This window comes from Protopterus annectens, chromosome 3.part0 (genome assembly GCF_019279795.1).
Source record: "Protopterus annectens isolate FY-2018-M chromosome 3.part0, PAN1.0, whole genome shotgun sequence".
Lineage (NCBI taxonomy): Eukaryota > Metazoa > Chordata > Ceratodontiformes > Protopteridae > Protopterus > Protopterus annectens.
The window spans coordinates 1574027735-1574048305 of record NC_056731.1 but is presented as its reverse complement, the minus strand read 5'-3'; positions in this window follow the sequence as shown (position 1 = coordinate 1574048305).

The window sequence follows — 20571 nt, the reverse complement described above, 5'->3', positions numbered from 1 at the left end:
AGTGCCATATTCATTACGACAGTACCAATTTGATTGAATGAAATTTAGTTAAACATCTCATGCGATACTCAAGTTCACATTTACATGTTATTATGTCAGTTTTACAGCAAAACTACATTCATTCCACATGGAAAATGATACGTGCTATAGTTGGACTCGAACCGTGAATGCTTGTTTGTTAGGCAGATGCTCTAACCACTACACTATTGACATTTACGTTGGTTCTGTATGTTTTTCTCTATTTGAATGATGTTGATGTGTAGGCTATGCTTGGTGGAGGGCAGCGACGTGCAGACATGCTGCGCTTTGCTTACACTTTCGATATTGCAGCAATACAAATGTAAAATAAGGACACGGGGAATCTAATTGTGAAAGTTCTAGGGATTGGGCTTAACATTCCACTATGTGCTTGTGTGTTTACTACTTTGATTTCATTTCACTGTTCGTGGACACTCTTGTATACTTAGCATACATTTCGGTATCCACGGACACTGAATTACTGGCTTACTATTAGAGGCAGGCTCTAATAGTAAGCATAGTAGGTTGTGCAACTGTCGGGGCATGTTTATGCTTCCATAGAGCACTTGTACACGCCCCCTGCACTTGCACACGTTTCCTGTGCACGTCGAGCGTGCGACGTCGCGCCCTCATACATATTCATATGGCACTGCTGCACCATCTGTAACGAGGACACTCAGCGCAAGGCTAAAACTGTCCTTGCACCGAGCTTCATGAATCCTGGGGATAGTTTTTTCCTATGGTAGATATAGCAATTTGAAAGAATTATTAAATAAAACAGATCTGAATTTTAGATATTCTCATACCATGGGTAAAAAAGTATGGTTGTGGTAGATGTTCAGTGTATGGTAGGGTCAAATATTTGGACGGTACTAAGATCAATGGTAAATTATATAGGGCAAGTGAGTATTATAATTGTGACAGTTGTGGAGTGATTTATATTATAGGATGTAACTGTGATCCTATTTGTTGGTATATTGATCAAACTATGACGAAAGTTAAGGTGCGCATCATGGAACATTTAGGTGATATGAGGAGGAAAAAACTTGAAAGTCCAGTGGACATGCATTGTTTGTCCAAACACGGAGGGTCATAAGATGCTTTATTTTTCAGTATTCTAGCACGTCACATGTCTTCGAGTGGCAATTTTAAACATCAGTTGAATAAACTAGAAAGTAAAATGATTATAAATTATCATACTTTATGTCCCCAAGGCATGAATTTAGAAAATAATTTGAATATTTAAGATGTTTTGCAATATATTTAACATATTATTAAGGTATACGCCAATGAAGTTTATTAAATGAATTTGTAAAATACATTTTGTAAGTATATGTATTAATATGTATTTGCAGTTAAAATATGTACTTAAATTATGTGTTCATATTGTCAGAGTTTAGATGCAGAAGTGTTTAAAATGAATTAAAAGTTTGAGCTGATATACATACATTTTGATGTTTAAATAGACATATTGGCAATATAATGATATTATTATGTTTTTTATATTGTATGGGGACTTTATAAGGGTTGGTAACATTTTTCTAGTGGTTGCAGTTTGTCAAAAGAACTGAATGCTAATGAGTATGGTTAATTTAATAATTATGTAATTGGCGTTATTTGAATATCTTAATTGATTAAATGAAGGTTTGTACAAATGGTATAAAAAGGGACATATTTTGAAGCTGTAATGTTCCAGTAGAAGGCGAGAAGCCGAGGTACCAGAACGGTTGTAATTAAAGAATATATGTCCTGGTGGTGGTTTTCCTGCTCCTTATTTATGTGGTATGAAGAGTTTGCTGCTTTATGTCTTTTGGAAAAATTAATGTTCTTCCTACAGCCTATACATCCAAGTAGCATAGGCAGCTCCTACATGTGCACACATGTCCCTACAGACACCACCCATTCATCTCAATGGTACTAGATTTCTTGGTTTTTACCAGTTTTGAGGTCCAAATAATGGGGTGCCATAATTCCAGAGTAGCACCCTTTCATTTCTGAATTTCCAGGCTTTTTTAAAAATGTTTTTCGTTTTTCAGCTGACAACATCATGTGCAGAGGTGTGCACAATGATGTCAGCTCCATGAACAGCCTGTCGGAATTGAGAAATTCACTTTCTGGGCCATAGCGTGCACGAAGTTCCCCAGCTGCTTAAAGCCACATTTGAATGGTGCGGTTACTGCTCGAACTGTGCAGCAGTTCCCCAGCTGCTCAAAGCAGCATTTGAATTCTGCGATTAGTTTACTGCTCGAACTGTGCAGCAGTACCCCAGCTGCTTAAAGCAGTATTTAAATTCCGCGGTTAGTTTACTGCTCGAACTGTGCAGTCTTTTACTTTAACGGGGGCCAGGTGGGAATGCACTTAGAAGCAACAGCCAACCAGCTGCAGGAACACAGCATTTGAATTCTGCTGTTACTTCGAACTGTGTGTGCAGTCTTTACTTTAACTGTGCACTTAGAAGCAATGGCCAGCAAGAATAATCAGCATTCCCAGCAAGACAAACTGTGCAGCTGCATTAGATTTTTGCAGGAACCTTTGATTTTAACAGCCAGTTTTACAGCCACAGCATTCTCAGAAAGAATATGCTTCGCTTTTATTGTGTACTTGCATGTGTACGCATATGCTTCATTTATGTTACTTTACAGTACTGATTGGCAGGCAGGAACAAGGTGTGTGTGCATTTGGGTTCCAAGCATGTAGTCAAACATTTACAAGTTTGAACCACATATGGTAGAGACCATATGTTTGAATTTGTAAAAGTTCGAGTGTTTGAATGGAAATCTCCATAAGCGGAGGTTTCCATTCACTTCAATGTGGTGTGATCTCAGAGTTGGTATATTTAAGTAGTGGGGGGTGCAGGGGGCTTGCCCCCCTGCTTTATTATTTTGTCCATTGTGTAGTTATTTTTTTTACATACTCAAAATTCTGTAACTTCGAACATAATGGTTCGACCATTAGTTGTTTGGAGTTACAGAATTTTGACTATGTAATATAGACCCGTGCATTTGAATGCAGTCAAAATAATACTTTTTTTCATTACTTTACAGCCAGCTAAGTTGTGTGTGCATTTGAATGCAGAATATGCTTTTTTTCATTACTTTACAGCTAGCTTGTACTCCCAGAAAGAATATGCTTTGCGTAACACTCATTTTTTTTTGACTAATTGGTAAGTAACTGAAGAAGCAGGTCTGGCAGTTAAGAGTTAAAAAGCTAAGTGTGGTGCAATGAAGATATACAGAGGCAGTAAAAAACAATAAGCTTATGAAACCAAAATATGTGCACTATTGTGGTTGAAGTAATTATCTTAACAGCTCTGAACCTTCATAAACTGGGTTTTCTCTGACTCTAGGAAGGAATGTTAGAGCTTCACGGGAAGAGAAGTTTAGTGTTGCTTATGTGCAATCTGCTTGCATTGTTAATAGCATAACAGGTTGAATACTTGCTTTTGATGCAGAAGGCTGTGAGTTCTACTCCAACAGTATGTAGATGTATTGCTGATACCGTACTGTGTTGTACTTTTAAAGGGGGTGGATGTTGCAGTCCTGAGAATGTCCTATTTGGCGGCGATAACTAGTAACTATAAACCTGTTATCAGTTTGCCATCCATATCCATTCCCTAATGCAATATTACTAGCTTATCATTTTTTAATGTAACATAGACACACACACACACACACACACACACACACACACACACACACACACACACACACATATATATATACTAAAACTCACCCTGCATTCATGCCCCTACAGACACATACCAGCACATCTAGAAACACACACACACACACACACACACACACACACACACACACACACACACACACACACACACACACACACACACACACACACGCACAAGACAAGGTCCTGCTGTACTTACCTGCTCTATTAAAAATCCCATAGGTGTAAAAAGATGAATACCATCCCTTTTTTCTCTTAGAGTGAAAATTAACTTGGCTATTACTCCTACAGCTGCCACTGCAGAAATTAAACGTATTTTGAAAAACAATTGGAAAGATATTCTGGGTAACAAGGAAATAACTATAAAATTAGGCATGTCACTAATATAAACAACTCCTAGAAACAGGGTGTCCAGTTTATAAGGGTTTTGTTTCCAATAAACCCAAAGCTATATACTTTTACAATAACTCTTCCATGTGTAGGTTTGTCAGCTAAACACAGATGTGTTTTTGTCTTATGTTGAACAATCATAAGGAGCTCCTGGTCATTTTAATTGTAATTCTGTAGGTGTGGTTTACATTGCTACATGCTCATCCTGTAGAAGCACAACTCAGACCAAGCTCCCAGTGCCCTAACCATAATGGGTTCTGGGCCAACTGCAGCAATATGACAGCCATCAGAATACTAACCAATGACATCCTCATGGCTGGAGATATAGGTAAGAGAACTCAAAATATATTTATAGACATAACCAACACCTTCAACATAGTTGACCACCCTCTCCTTCATATTGCTGTTCAAGGACATGGCATTCTCACCAAAGCTTCACAGTGGTTCCTTAACATCCTTTCCCAACCTTCATTCAGTAATAAAATATGTTTCTCATCTTTCTCACTCAAGGGACCACTAATAGAAGGAGTACTCCATGAATCAGTTGGGTCTATGTTTATACATTAAGTGATAAACTCCCCGAATGACTATCCATTGAATGCAATACATCGAAGTGCATTTCAGCGAATGCGCATGTCACTGAAGTTGTATCACAGGGAATTTTATTAGTTGGCCAAAACTCTGACCATCAGTCAAACTGTAGTATTTAAAACCCACACAGGTGGGGGGCTACACACCCCCACTCTGAGATCACACTACAGTGGGGAAAAGGGCAAAGCTCCTTAGGTTGGCCCACTGGTGAAATTCCCCGTGTTACAACTTTGATGATGTGCACATTTGTTGAAATGTACTTCAATGTATTGCTTTCAATGGATATCCATTCAAGGATTTTATCATTTCATGTGTGAATATAGACCCAGATCAGGCCCCCACACACTTTTTTCTATCTACATCAATAAACCTCATCCAACTTTCTATATCTTCCCAGCTTACTTTACACTAATGATGTGGTTATTTACAGATCACACTCATCATTCAACATCATTCAAACACAACTTCAACAAGACCACCACTCCCTTTCCAGCTGGTTAAATTCGAGAAAGTGTCTACTAAATCCTAAAACACTAAAGTCTTTCTGCATGACTCCACTCAAAAAATGCAAACGACCAGCAAAAGCGATGGTAAACCCAGATAGTAACAAATCCTTTATTAATCAAGATAACATATTAAAAATATGTCAATAAACCAGACCGGTTTCGGCCTCACAGCCTTTGTCAATGGTATACATAAAAAATTTGTTGAAAAAAGAACTGGTACTGGTTATATTTATAGTCCTCCCTGTTAGACCAAAAATCATTGGTATGGCCCAACCTAGTGGTTGGGATGTATAAATACCCCCCCAAAATTTTTATATATAATCAAGATCAGTTAATGTATAAAAATAAAACAAATCATTAGGTATGAACTAATTCCATAACACTATAAGTAAATATGAAAAAGTATAAATGAATTATATAAATTACATATTGTAATATTAATATATCCTGATTATGTGAATACAAAAAATCAATCAAAGCCTAACTGGAGGTTATAAAAGTACACTGCTAGACAATTACATTCAAAAATTGCAGTAATTATAAAAAGGTATTATAATAACATCTCGGCGCTAAAGTGTAAATTGGTCATCCTAGTCACTAGGACTACATAATGCCAAGATAATAAATTAACAAAACAACATAAATACCACCATTCAGAGAAAGCCAAATAAAAGAATATGCTGCATATATCAATGTAAACAGATGGACAATGCCTCTGTTATAGATGGTCATTCAGACCTGGCGGAAAAAGTGCCCCAAGCTTTGTAATCCAATATTGTTCTTTTCTATTCAAAATAGAGTGCCAACCCTGTTGATGGCTATGATCCCCTACAATTTTGTCAATAACCATGAACTTAAATTGTGCATTGGAATGTTTGATGGTGTGTCTATACAAGGCATTAGTTTCCTTCTTATTTCGGATGTCACTCATGTTCTGTCATACGTATTCGGAGGGATCTAGATGTTTGGCCCACATAAAATGATTGACACTGACATGTGGCCAAATATATGACCCATGTTGTGCTGCAATTAGCAAAAACCTTGGTCTGATACACACGTTCAGTATTAGCACTAGAGAATTCCTTCAATGTGTAGACCTGGGAACATGAACTACAATGGCCACAAGGAAAGGTTCCTATGAGTCTATCTCCTGTTAAGGTAGTTTGTTGATAGATAGCTCCTCCTCCTTCCTTGTGTTTATAGTGGGAAAACAACCCCCCTAGAGTTTTACCCCTTCTGAAAGACATATGACATGTTGTGCCTAATAGTGTTCTTAATTCATCATTTGCCATCAATATATTCCAATTGGAATTCAAAATGTCCCTGACCAGCTGATAGTTCCTGCCATATGTAGTGACAAAACTTATTGTTGAATCCTGATCTTTATTATCCAATTTTTTATATTGCAATAATGTTTGTCTATCCAATGAATTACTCCATTCGCTGGCCAAAGAGATATCCCTCATTTTGTATCCTCTATGTTTAAATCTGCAACATAAGTCGTTCATAGCTATTTTGAAATCCCCCCTAATGAACATATGCGTTTCATACGCATAAATTGTGATTTTGGTATATTGCGGATGGTGTGGTAAGGGTGCATGCTGGATGCATGTAACAAGGTGTTATATTGAGGGTATTTACGAAAAACTTTGGTACTTAAGGTGTGATCCTCAATATTGGATTACAAAGCTTGGGGCACTTTTTCCGCCAGGTCTGAATGACCATCTATAACAGAACAGTACCAGTTCTTCTTTTTTCAACAAATTTTTTCTGTATACCATTGACAAAGGCTGTGAGGCCGAAACCGGTCTGGTTTATTGACATATTTTTAATATGTTATCTTGATTAATAAAGGATTTGTTACTATCTGGGTTTACCATCGCTTTTGCTGGTCGTTTGTGGTTGCTCTACTTGGTTTGACCGTGCAAGCCATCCTTGCGAAGCATTTTAGTTGCATCCACTCAAAAAATCCAAGACTTTTTTCTGGATGACAAACAAAACTCTGTTGAAACCACCACAGCATCCTGGTACCTTGGCATCTGGCTAGATGAAACCCTTAATTTCCAGTTACATATAGAAAAAAAAAGACTAAAGTAAAAATTTAAAAGTCTTGCTCTGGGCATAGAAGAGCTCAAATATCTTATATCATGCAAGCAGAGAAGTTATGGGGAAAGGCATCCTGCTTGAACAAATTGAATATACTTTACAACTAATTGCTCTTTTGCATAGTCTGCACAGATTCTACAAATGTTTTGAGACTTTCAGCATCAAGTAAAAACCTTATGTCTCTCCAAATTATGGCCAGCAAAATAATTTGTTTCATTTCTCTGTACCCTAGAATAGAAGAGTACTGTTCAGTTATCAAAAAGACAAACTGGGTACCAGTGCTACAAATAACTCATCTGTGTTTGTTTCCCTTTTGTTCAAATTACTAAACCAAAAACCCTTTGTGTGCCTTGCAGAATGGTTCATAATTAGAGAACAATCCTATAACCTCAGATTCTAATGAGTCTATGCCACATCCTTTCACACAACCCTCTAAACTAGAAAACATACTGATTGCAGTTCCTGCAAACTTGGACAAAAACTTTAGCAGTCTATCCCTCTCTCCTTCACTACATAAGGACCTTTGCTTCCCTCTAACATTTCAGAAAAAGCTTCAGACATCATCTCACTAAAGAAGCAGACTGCCACTGCATCATCGATATAACATTAAGTCCCTGCTTTCAACCCCCTCAAACAGATTACTCATAGCCTTTAGTACCTCCCTCTGTACTTCTGAAATTTACTTCTCTCACCATCCTCTTATCCCCCACTTTTATACTTCTATAATTACCACAACAACTCTTAAGAGCATTCAGTATCTACTCTTCTTTCAGCCCCACATTTCTCTTTTCTCTTTTTTATGTATTTCTATATACATTCTATGGTAATCATGAACAAAAATGTTTGTTTAATTGCACATTTTCTGTTATAAATCTTATTAACTAAGTTGTGATCACAAACCTTCAGGCTCACATTTGTATATACTATGCTATTTATGTTGTTTACTATGTTGTGTTTACAAGCCTTGCACATCTCTACGTGAAAAAGGATTTGTAAATTGAAACTTTAACAATGTATTATGTTTTCACACCTGAAATGAACATGAAATAGGTCCACAATAGCTCATTGCCCTACTCTGGTTAACAAATTTAGATAAATAAACAAGCTTCTGCATTGATAAGATCGAAAGGAAGCTTTTGGCTAGGATATGCAAGCATGTTTGTGCAACTAAAATAAGAACAGGATCAATACAATGTATAAACATAACATCACATGATCATTTTAAGAAATATATTTTTGACATCATGCACCAGGTCATTATGGATAACTGAGGTTGGAATTTTAATAGCCTGCTGAAGAAAAGACTGGTAATGGTAGCTAAAACTGTAAGCTGGCAGGATACTACATTTAAATGAACATATTAGCATAATCAACATTTTAAAGCTGAGACCATTACAAGCCTGCAAACATTTGTGTATAAGAATAGTTAACTTTGTGTGTTTAAGGTTAAGATTTGTTTTAGCACTGTTAATGTTGATGTATATATCTATTACAAGAGTAGGTGGCAGCATTGTATAAGTTTTTAAAGATTTGTAAATTTTGGATTTTCTTTAATCAATTTATTTTATTCTTCATTGATTGGCTTTACTAATCACATGGTGTTTTGAGTTTGTTTTAAAAGATAAATAGTTGTTCTTCATCAGATGAAGTCTATATCATCATGGATGAAAGTACTCATTAAAATATGTTTTTCTTTTTTTTAAATCAGTGTGATTATGTTTGTTTTTAAATGAATGAGGATATTCATGAAAAACATCCATATGGCTTACTTTTATAGGTTCATAGGTGTGTACTAGGCTAATGGCCCTGGATCCTTTACAAGCCTAGCCCTTAGGATTACCCTGGCATCGTGCCACCTGACCTTAGTTTCCAGTGCCTCTGTCAAGTAGAGCCACTGGAGTGATCCCTGGGGTGAGTTTTCTATTTCCCATCTACTCATCAAGATTTCTCTTGCAGAGGGCCAGTGAGGTGCTCTGTTTGACATGTATGAGAAGTCTATTCTATAGCATGGGCAGTCTCTGGGTTATGAACCTCTCCCTCCAGCACTTTCTGTTGATTGTGGTAATGAGGCTGAGGTCTCTGGAGGGTGCGGTGTGGAGGGATTGGGATTTCTTTAGATGTAGCATTTCTAACAGAGCTAGGTCAGACATGGCTTTGTAAGTCAAGCACAGATTGCCTCTAAGTAGGTGATATGAGACAGAGAATACTTGTAGTTTTTTGAGTCTGTCCATATAGGACAACTGTTTAAGGCCTAGGATCCTCTTTGTCAGGTACTTTTGCAGCCTCTCCAGTTGTTGTAGGTGTCTAGTGAGGTACATGCCAAATGAGGCATTGTACTTGATGATTGGTCTAATGTGGGAAGAGTAGAGGGAGAGAATGACCTCTTTCTTTCTGGATGCAAAACCCTTAGCAATGAGATGTGCCACATAAAAGGACTTTCTGACCACAGTGACAATGTGGTGGTCAAAAGAGAGGTTGCTGTCAACCTGTGTTCCTCGATCATATAACACCTTCTGTGTTCAGTGGACTACCATTGATGTGGTAGTTCATGGGAACTGTTTTTTTTCCAAAGGGGATGATGACACATTTTTTGGCATTGAGCTTAAGGCCATGGTTCTGACACCAGTCGTTGGTCTCAGTGAGGCCTTTCTGTAGGGTGTCAGCATCACTTGGGGAGTTAATAATGGCTCCCAACTTACAATCGTCTGCAAACTTTGTCAGCCAGAGTCCCTTTGTGTTGGCCTGGACTTCTGAGAAGTAGATACCAAATAGGAGAAGATCCAAGACCAATCTCTGTGGGACTCAACTTGTGACTGGTCGGCAGTCTGACTTGGACTCAACAACTTTCACACTGTGGGTTCTATCTGTGAGCCAGTTTGCGATCCACCTAGTGATATAGGGGATGATGCCTAGCTTAGTGAGTTTTTCTATGATTCCTGAGTGGGGAATGTGATTAAAGGCCTTGGCCAGATCAAGGTAGGCTGTATGAACCACCTTGCCTTCATCCATAGCTCTGGTGACTGACTCAAAGAAATCGACCAAGTTGAGTAGGCATGATCTACCCTTCACAAAACCAAACTGTGTGGGATCCAGGGTTTGGAGATTCCCTATATCCTTGTTTATTAGATACATGATGATGCGTTCCATAGCTTTGCATATCAGACTTGTCGGGCTAATGGGGCGATAGTTCCCAGGGTCTGTAGTCACTCCTCCTTTGTGGAGAGGGATGACTATAGCAGTGTGCCATTCAGTAGGGAAAAAGCCTGAGGTGAAACTGTGATTGAACAGGGCACACAGGTGAGGTGCCAGTTCACCCTGTAGTTCATGTAGAACACAGCCAGCGATATTGTCAGGTCCCATAGAAGCCTTGGACAATACTGTTTTAACCTGTGTAGAAGTAATACTGGGTGTCTGGCAATCTACTGGTATTGTGATTGGTCTTTTGGGGGGGAGGGGTAAATTTGGCACTGAATCTGTTGGCCAGTATATTGGCAATATCTGTTGGCTTGGTATAGGAGGTACCATTGTGCAGTAGCTCATAGCAAATCTGGGTATTGCCATGGAGGTTCTTTACATAACTATAGAAGGCCTTGTGGTTGTCTTTACTATCTGCTGCAATTCTGTTTTCATAGCTAGCTTTAGAGGATTTGATGAGGGATCTCAACTTTTTGTTGAGGCTGATAAGGGAGTTTTTCCAGTCTTGGGACTTCACCTTATTCCACATCAGTTTCCTCCTTCTGTTGTAGAGTTTGTTTATGGCAGGGGACCACCAGATTGGCTTCCTTTTTTGGAGGAGAGTGTCTTGATTCTATTGGGTATGGCAAGATCCATGCATTTGTGTATGTGTTCGTACTGTGCATTGGTGTATGATTCAGCGGTCATGCAACTATTCTCCATTTGCATGGGTGCCATGAAGATAGCCACCTCTGCTTTTAGGAGCCCAAAGTTAGCTTTAGAGAAGTTTTTCATGGTGTTTACCTTTGCGGGGTGGGTGGGATGTGTATTTCCAAGGTGATTAATTTGTGGTCGGATCTAACCAGGGAGGAATTGATTATTGGTGTAGAGCAATGGTTGCCCATGTTAGTAATGAGCAGGTCAAGGATGTTGCTACCTCTAGTGGGGGTAAGAATGAGCTGGTCCAGGGCATTGGAATTAATCAATTCCAGGAAATGTTGGGCAAGTGTATTGGTACATGAGTATTTTTTCCAGTTAATGGAGGGGTAGTTGAAGTCACCCAGTATGAGAGTGTTAGGTTGGATCCTAATATTCTCCAGGGTGCTTAGGAATGTGGAGTGAGTGTCTTGGGACATGGTTGGGGACCTATAACAGGCTACAACCTGAATCCCTGTCTTACCCAATGTTAGCTGCACTTGAAGTATCTCTGATGCATTATGTTGGGCTACCAGTCTGGAGATATGCACAGCCTTTATGAATATGGAAACACCACCACTTTTGGAGCTTTAGTCCAAGTTCTGGGGCCGAAAGGTGTGGAATGAGCTATAGCCTGGTAGTGTAGGGGTGCTTTCTGCTGCCTTGAACCAGGTCTCTGTTACAGCACAAATGTCGATGTTCTCCATTTTATGGAGTGCTTCAAGTGAGTGCATTTTGAGATTTAGACTTCTAGCATTGAGCAGCATGACCCACAGATTGCATTTGTTTGTAGTGGTTATGGTGGTAATTTGGTCTTTGGAACACTGCTTAAAAAAGGCACTATAGGGGTGGTAAGAGCCTTGTCCAGTATATGGAAGCCCAGGGGTGACAGATGCAGGCCATCTCTGGTGAAGCATCGAGGTCTGCCAGTCATGTCATCCCAGGCAGACAGATACTGGATCCCCTTAGAATGACATCAGAAACTTAGCCAATTGTTGAAATCAGTCATTTTCTGCTTGTACTGTGGTATCATTCTGGGTGCTGGTAGGATGCTGCTCAGGGCTAGGGTCGTACCCACCTGGGCTACATAATCCAAGAGCTCCTCCGTGTCTCTTTTCATGTAGTCCAGGGAGGTATGTCTCAGGCCATTCACACCCGCATGTGCGATGACAGAGTCATATTTGTACCTGTTGTTGAGGGACCTGAGTGTGTGCATTATGTGGTGGATCCTGGCACCTGACAGGCAGCTGACTGTTACTTTCTCCTTATTAAACCTAGTGAGTGGGACATCAGTGTGACTCACTATTGAGTCACTTATGACTAGTGTGCTGGGCATACTGTTTTGCCTTAGGGGCTTTGGTTGAGTAGCACACTGTTTAGGAGAGTTATGTGTCTTGTGTAAGGAGGGGGAGTATCAATATTTATCAAAGATACCCACACCTCCAGGTTGGTGGCAAAGCATGAAGCATCAGAGACTATCCATGTGCAACTAGCAGTGGGTAAAACTGCCTTCCAGTTTATAGCCTGCTACAGACCACCCTCCCAAACCCAGGAACCCCACTCGGCCTTTCTGAGAACACTGGAAAATATGAAGGTCTTTCCAAACACCATTATATTGTGTGACTTCAACTACCCAAACATAGACTGGGAGCATTACTCTAGCTCCAACACCCTAGCCCAAAGGTTCCTAGAATTTATAAACTCAAATGCTATGGAACAACTTGTTACCACTCCCACAAGAGGAGAAAACATACTGGACCTGATCATCACCAACATGGGGACTCTATGCTCCAGATCAGAAGTGTATCCCTCACTGGTAAGATCAGACCATAAACTAATCTCACTGGATATTCACATCCCGACCCCACCCCCTGCTCAGAAAACCACAGTGAAAAACTTCTCTAAAGCAAATTTCACACTCCTCAAAACCGAGGTGGAATCCTTCAAAGCCCCCGGGCCTGTGGAAAATATGGCCCAGACTGCAGAATCCTTTATAAACACATTCTATGAACACCTTCAGGAATGCATGGATCATGCGATCCCAAATAAAACCAAGACCCAATCCTCCAAAGGCAGACGTCCTGCCTGGTGGACCCCAGCCATAAACAAACTATACAATATAAGGAGGAAGCTACTAAATGATAGAGCAAAATCCCAAAAAGGGAAGGCATCAATGATCAGTATTAGCAAAAAACTACGGGCACTCATAAAATTGTCTAAGGCCAGCTTCGAGAGAAAAATTGCACAGGACACTAAGGATAATCACAAGGCTTTCTTTAGTTATGTTAGGAACCTGGGTGGTAATTCCCAGATATGCTCAAAATTAGTCCAAAATGACAAAAAATACACTGAACCCACAGACATTGCCAACATCCTAGCTGACAGGTTCAGCGCAAACTTCTCCGCCCCCACCAAAAGGGCAAATATCTATCCCAGCAGAGTGCTGCCCCCCTGACATCTCAGATGCTCAGGTAAGAGCCGCCTCTCCAAAGCAAAAACACAGCATCAATGGGACCAGACGGTGTCCCGGGCTGCATCCTACATGAACTCCAAGAAGAGCTAAACCCAAACATAAAACTACTGTTCAATCTCAGCCTTACTACAGGATATGTGCCCAAAGAGTGGCGTACAGCAACAGTGGTCCCTCTCCATAAAGGTGGTGCCTCAACGGATCCTGGAAACTATCGCCCCATAAGCCTGACTAGCTTGGTCTGCAAAGCTATGGAAAGGATCATCATGGACCTCATAAATAAAGATATTGGGGACCTACAGACACTGGATCCTACCCAGTTCGGCTTTGTTAAGGGCAGATCCTGCCTCTTAAACCTGGGTGATTTCTTTGAAGCAGTCACCAAGGCCATTGACGAGGGGAAGGTGGTCCACACAGCCTACCTGGACCTCGCAAAAGCCTTCGATACAATACCCCACTCAGGCATTATAGATAAGCTCACCAGCTTAAATATAAACCCCTATGTCACTAGATGGATTGCAAACTGGCTCAAGGACAGAACCCACATGGTTAGAATTGCTGGAGCCATGTCAGACTCCAAACCAGTTACAAGTGGTGTCCCACAAGGCTCAATCCTGGGACCTCTCTTGTTCGGTATATATTTCTCAGAGGTACAGGCCAACAGGGAAGGACTGTGGCTGACCAAGTTCGCAGATGACTGCAAACTGGGCACCATAATCGACTCTCCAGCCGACACAAGCATCCTCCAAAAGGGACTCATAGAAACAGACAACTGGTGCCAGAGCCATGGCCTCAAGCTAAATGCCAAAAGGTGTATAGTCATGCCCTTTGGCAAAAACAAAGTGCCCACAAATTACCACATAGGTGGTAATCCATTAAGTACAGAAGAAGTAATTAGGGACCTGGGGACCCAAGTTGATAGCAATCTCTCATTTGACAACCACGTGGCCAAAGTGGTTAGAAAAACATTTTATATAGCCCACCTAATCATGAAGGGATTCACATCTAGATCAGGGGAGGTCATCGTGCCTCTTTACTCATCCCTCATCAGGCCCATAATTGAGTACAATGCCCCTTTTGGGATGTACCTTACCAGACACCTGCAGCAACTGGAAAGACCCCAAAAGTCCCTCACCAAGAGGATCAAAGGGCTCAAACAGATGCCATATGCTGCCCGGTTAAAGAAACTCCAGATTTACTCAGTGGCATACTGCCTGTTCAGAGGTGATCTGTGCCTGACGTATAAAGCCATGTCCAACCCAGAATTAATGGACATGCTGCACCTCAGAAAATCCAAATCCCATCGAGCTATGTGCTCGAGAGACTTGAACCTCAGCACTGAAATAAATAGGACATGCTGGAGGGACAGATTCATAACCCAGAGGCTCCCTTCACTCTGGAATAAAATCCCAGTCCAGGTTAGGCAGAGTCCCTCATTGACTCTCTTCAAGAGGAATCTTGATGAGTGGATGGGAGATCATAGGTTTACCCCGGGTATCACTTCTGTGTCACTGTTAGTCAGAGGCACAGTATACTAACCTCGAAAAAGGGCATAGCAAAATAAATTTAAAATGGGTGGCGAAAGCTAAACACATTCTGGCTAGGCTTATAAATGCCCTAGGGCAGATAGCTTAGTATGAACCTATGAACCTATTGTGTTGTGGTGGTTGAGTGCGTTTCTACCTTGGAGGTCTCTGCTGTTCGGGTAGATTTTTATTGAGAGCCTCCGCAAAGGTGGGTGTGTGGTTTGTGTTTTTATGTGAAGTCAGTGCTGGTGTGTGTTCTGGAGGGTTATGTGCTCCATGTGCTGTGGTGCAAGTGTTAACCTTCTCCTCTTCACCTGCTGTTCCGATCTTGGCTGGAGAGTGCATGGCTTCCAGTTTAGATATATTTATGCATCTCTCGCAAGTCTGAGTGTTGGGTGGTACGGAGAGGAGGTTGTCAGTGTACATGAGGCAGTTGCTACATTGCCTCAGGATGCCCAAGTTCACCAGGTTAATAGTAGAAAGCACAGGGAACTGACCTTTAGATGTGTCTGGTGGGGTGAGCATTAATAATAAGTACTAGAGCTGCTTCCTTGTAGAATGTTTAGTGCTGGTAGCACTTTTATGTGCTACAATAATTGCTACAAGAAGTCTGGTATGAGGAAGTGCTAGACTAATAAACTAGTAAAAATGCAGGAGAGGAGAGAACTAGCAGATCTAAGGCAAAAAATTGAAGAGCAGACTTTGGCACCTCTCAGAAGCTTACAAACAGTCCTGGATACAATGAATCTGTATCTGGACTAGACCAGTTACAGGAAAGGCAGGAAACAAGTGCAACATGGGCTTTTAAACCAGAAAGTTAAAGGAGATGGAAAAAAGTGCTCAAACGGCAAACAAACTACAATTTCAGGGCCAGAAACCACTCCTCTTGTAGTATATAGGCTACTTAGTGCTTACCACTCCCACTGACAAGGTCAAAGTCTTCCCTCTGACACAGAGAGCCTTGGGGGGCTCAGAAGCTTATAAACAGCCTTGGATACAGCAAATTTGTATATGGGCTAGACTAGTTATAGGAAAGGTGGGAAACAAGCGCAAATCCAGGCTTTTAAACCAGAAAGTTGAAGGAGATGGAAACAAGTGCTCAAACTGCCAATAAACTACAATTTCTGGGCCAGAAACCACTCCTCTTGTGGTGGATAGGCTACCTAGTGCTTAACACTCCCACTGCTAAGCTAGAAAGCTTCCCACAAAACAGAAAGGCTTGGGGGCTCAGAAGCTTACAAACAGTCCTGGATACAGAAAAACTGTATCTTGACTAGACTAGCTACAGGAAAAGCAGGAAACAAGCGCAAACACGGGCTTTTAGACCAGAAAGTTTAAAGAGATGGAAAAACTGCCCAAACGGCCAATAAACTGCAATTTCTGGGCCAGAAATCACTCTTGTGGTAGTTAGGCTACCTAGTGGGTACCTCTCCCACTGGTGAGCTAGAAGGCTTCCCTCCAACACAGAAAGGCTTGTGAGCCTCAAAAGTTACAAACAGTCCTGGATACAGCAAATGTGTATCTGCAATAGACTAGTTAGAGGAAAGGCACGAAACAAGATTAGAATAATTTTTTGTGTTACAGAAAAGCAGTTAACACTAAAAAATTAAAGTGCAGTACAAGCTAGCACACTTGAATGCGTAGACATATTAAAGCAATTTATTCAAACTGTATTCTGAACTGAATTCAATTATTATTTAATTCAACTCTGAACAGTTAAAAATGCCAAAAATATACTTACTAGCTGAGAAACACACTCAGTCAGAATACAAAGTAAAGTGGAAAGTGAGAAAGGAGAAACAAAAGATAATTCAAGGTTAAGGGCCTAAGTGGGTTGGCCAACTCAAATATTCTCACTGTATTAAGTTGAATGAGCTAATGACACAAAACTGGGATAGAGCTGGGATAGAGTTGAACAGATGGGACTGGTAGGAGTGTCTGAAATCAAAATATGATCTCACTGTACACGGTTGAGTGAGCAAATTAGATGGACCCAGGAAGAGTGTTCAAACACAAATTTACCGAAGGGTTGGGCAATTCCAAAGCCACCAAGATTAATACCACAACAAGAACAGGGAGGGAGAGTGGGAAACAGAAAGATCACAATATTCAGTGAAGCAAATAAATAAACAGAAAAATAAAATGCAGTACTATCCTTAACACAATATTCAAGGAAACAAATAAATAGGAAAATAAAATGCAGTACTATCTTTTAACACGGCACATTTGTACATATCTCAGCTTCTAATACATTTGATGTAGGTATATAGCAGCTAACCAAACAGCTCAAATATTCAGCTATTCAGCAGAAATAAATTCACAGATAAGCGATTAAGACTTATAAGCACAGGGAAACCGTCTAGGCTAAGAGTTCAACACCGAATATCAATGAAGTGAGAACAATAACCCCCACTTACTGCAGAGAGACAGAGAGATCACAATATTCAGTGAAGCAAATAAATAAACAGAAAAATAAAATGTAGTGATATCTTTAACACAATATTCAATTAAACAAATAAATAGAATAACATAATATTCAATGAAAAAAAAAAATAAACAGAAAAATTAAATGCAGTACTATCTTTTAACACAGCAAGTTTGCACTTATCTCAGCTTGAAATACAGTTGATGTAGGTATATAGCAGCTAAGCAAACAGCTGAAATATTCAGCTATTCAGCAGAAATAAATTCACAGAAAAGTGACAAAGAAGTATAAGCACAGAGAAACCCTCTAGGATAAGAGATTAACATAGAACATCAATGAAGTGAGAACAATAACCCCAACTTACTGCAGAGAGACAGAGAGATCTCAATATTTAGTGAATCAAATAAACAGAAAAAATAAAATGCAGTACTATCTTTAACAAAGTATTCAATGAAACAAATAAATAAGCAAACAAATAAAATGCAGTACAATCTTTTAACACTGCAAGTTTGTACTTATCTCAGCTTGTAATACAGTTGATGTAGACTAGTCATCTACCTCTACTAATTTGACTAACCTATACAGTGCTTACTATCCTCTGCTACATTTTCCATATTATCATATTTTTCTTATCTACCCTTTTTCATTATTTACACCCTCTTTATACATTCTCTTCTTAAGTAACTCCTTTGCTACTCAACTAACTTCTTTTGTTTACTTCTGATGTAACTGTATTATGTCTTTTTTTTAAATTTTGCACTATTTTATAACACTGGACCTAAATGTTACATTCTGTTAAAACCTTTATGCAGCAATTTACATGTTTCCATTGTTAATGTCTGTTTATTATGGCAATTGCTATTTATCCATTTCTGACTTAACCTGCATTATGTCTCCATATTTGGAATTTCCACTGTTTTATGACTTTTCTCAGCTTGTAATACAGTTGATGTAGGTATATAGCAGTTAACCAAACAGCTCAAGTTTTCAGCTATTCAGCAGAAATAAATTCACAGATAAATGATTAAGACTTATGAGCACAGAGAAACCCTCTAGGCTAAGAGTTCAACACCAAATATCAATGAAGTGAGAAGACTAAACCCCACTTTACTGCAGAGAGACAGAGATATCTCAATATTCAGTGAAGCAAATAAATAAACAGAAAAATAATGTGCAGTACTGTCTTTAACACAATATTCAATGAAACAAATAAACAGAAAAATAAAATGCAATACTATCTTTAGCACAATATTCAATGAAACAAATGAATAAACAGAGAAATAAAATGCAGTACTATATTTTAACATTGCAAGTTTGTACTTATCTCAGCTTGTAATACAGTTAATGTAGTTATATAGTAGCCAGCCAAACAGCTCAAATATCCAGCTATTCAGCAGAAATAAATTCACAGATGAGTGGCCAAGACTTATAAGCACAGAGAACCCCTGTAGGCTAAGAGTTCAATACCAAATATCAATAAAGTGAAAACAATATCCCCCACTTAATGAAGACAGACAGAGAGATCACAAAATTTAGTGAAGCAAATAAATATAAAATGCAGTACTATCTTTAACACAATATTCAATTAAACAAATAAATAAACAGAAAAATAAAATGCAGTACTATCTTTTATCATTGCAAGTTTGTACTTATCTCAGCTTGTAATACAGTTGATGTATGTATATAGCAGCTAGCCAAACAGCTCAAGTTTTCAGCTATTCAGCAGATGTAAATTCATATATAAATGACTAAGACTTATAAGCACAGAGAAACCCTCTAGGCTAAGAGTTCAACACTAAATATCAATGAAGTGAGGAAAACAACCCCCACTTTACTGCACGGAGACAGAGAGATCTCAATATTCAGTGAAGCAAATAAATAAACAGAAAAATAAAATGTAGTGATATCTTTAACACAATATTCAATTAAACAAATAAATAGAAAAATAAAATGCAGTACTATTTTTTAACATTGCAAGTTTGTACTTAGCTTGTAATACAGCTGATGTAGGTATATAGCAGCTAACAAACAGCTCAAATATTCAACTATTCAGCAGAAATAAATTCACAGATAAGTGACTAAGACTTATAAAGACAGAGATCCCTCTAGGCTAAAAGTTCAGCAGTGAAGACCAATGAAGTGTGAAAAATTACCCCCACTTACAGCAGAGGGACAGAGATATCACAATATTCATGAAGCAAATAAATAAAAAAATAAAATGCAGTACTATCTTTAACACAATATTCATTGAAACAAATAAATAAACAGAAAAAATAAAATGCAGTAATATAATTTAACACTGCAAGTTTGTACTTATCTCAGTTTGTAATACAGTTGATGTAGGTATAGAGCAGCTAACAAAACAGCTCAAATATTCAGTTTCTCAGCAGAAATAAATTCATAGATAAGTGACTAAGATTTATAAGTATAGAGAAACCTTTTAGGCTAAGTGTTCAACACCAAATATCAATGAAGTGAGAACAATAACCCCAACTTATTGCAGAGAGACAAAGAGATCACAATATTCAGTGAAGCAAATAAATAAACAGAAAAATAAAATGCAGTACTACCTTTAGCACAATATTCAATGAAACAAATAAATAAACAGAAAAATAAAATGCAGTACTATATTTTAACATTGCAAGTTTCTACTTATCTCAGCTTGTAATACAGTTGATGTAGACTAGTCATCTACCTCTACTAATTTGACTAACCTATACAGTGCTTACTATCCTCTGCTACATTTTCCATATTATCATATTTTTCTTATCTACCCTTTTTCATTATTTACACCCTCTTTATACATTCTCTTCTTAAGTAACTCCTTTGCTACTCAACTAACTTCTTTTGTTTACTTCTGATGTAACTGTATTATGTCTTTTTTTTAAATTTTGCACTATTTTATAACACTGGACCTAAATGTTACATTCTGTTAAAACCTTTATGCAGCAATTTACATGTTTTCATTGTTGATGTCTGTTTATT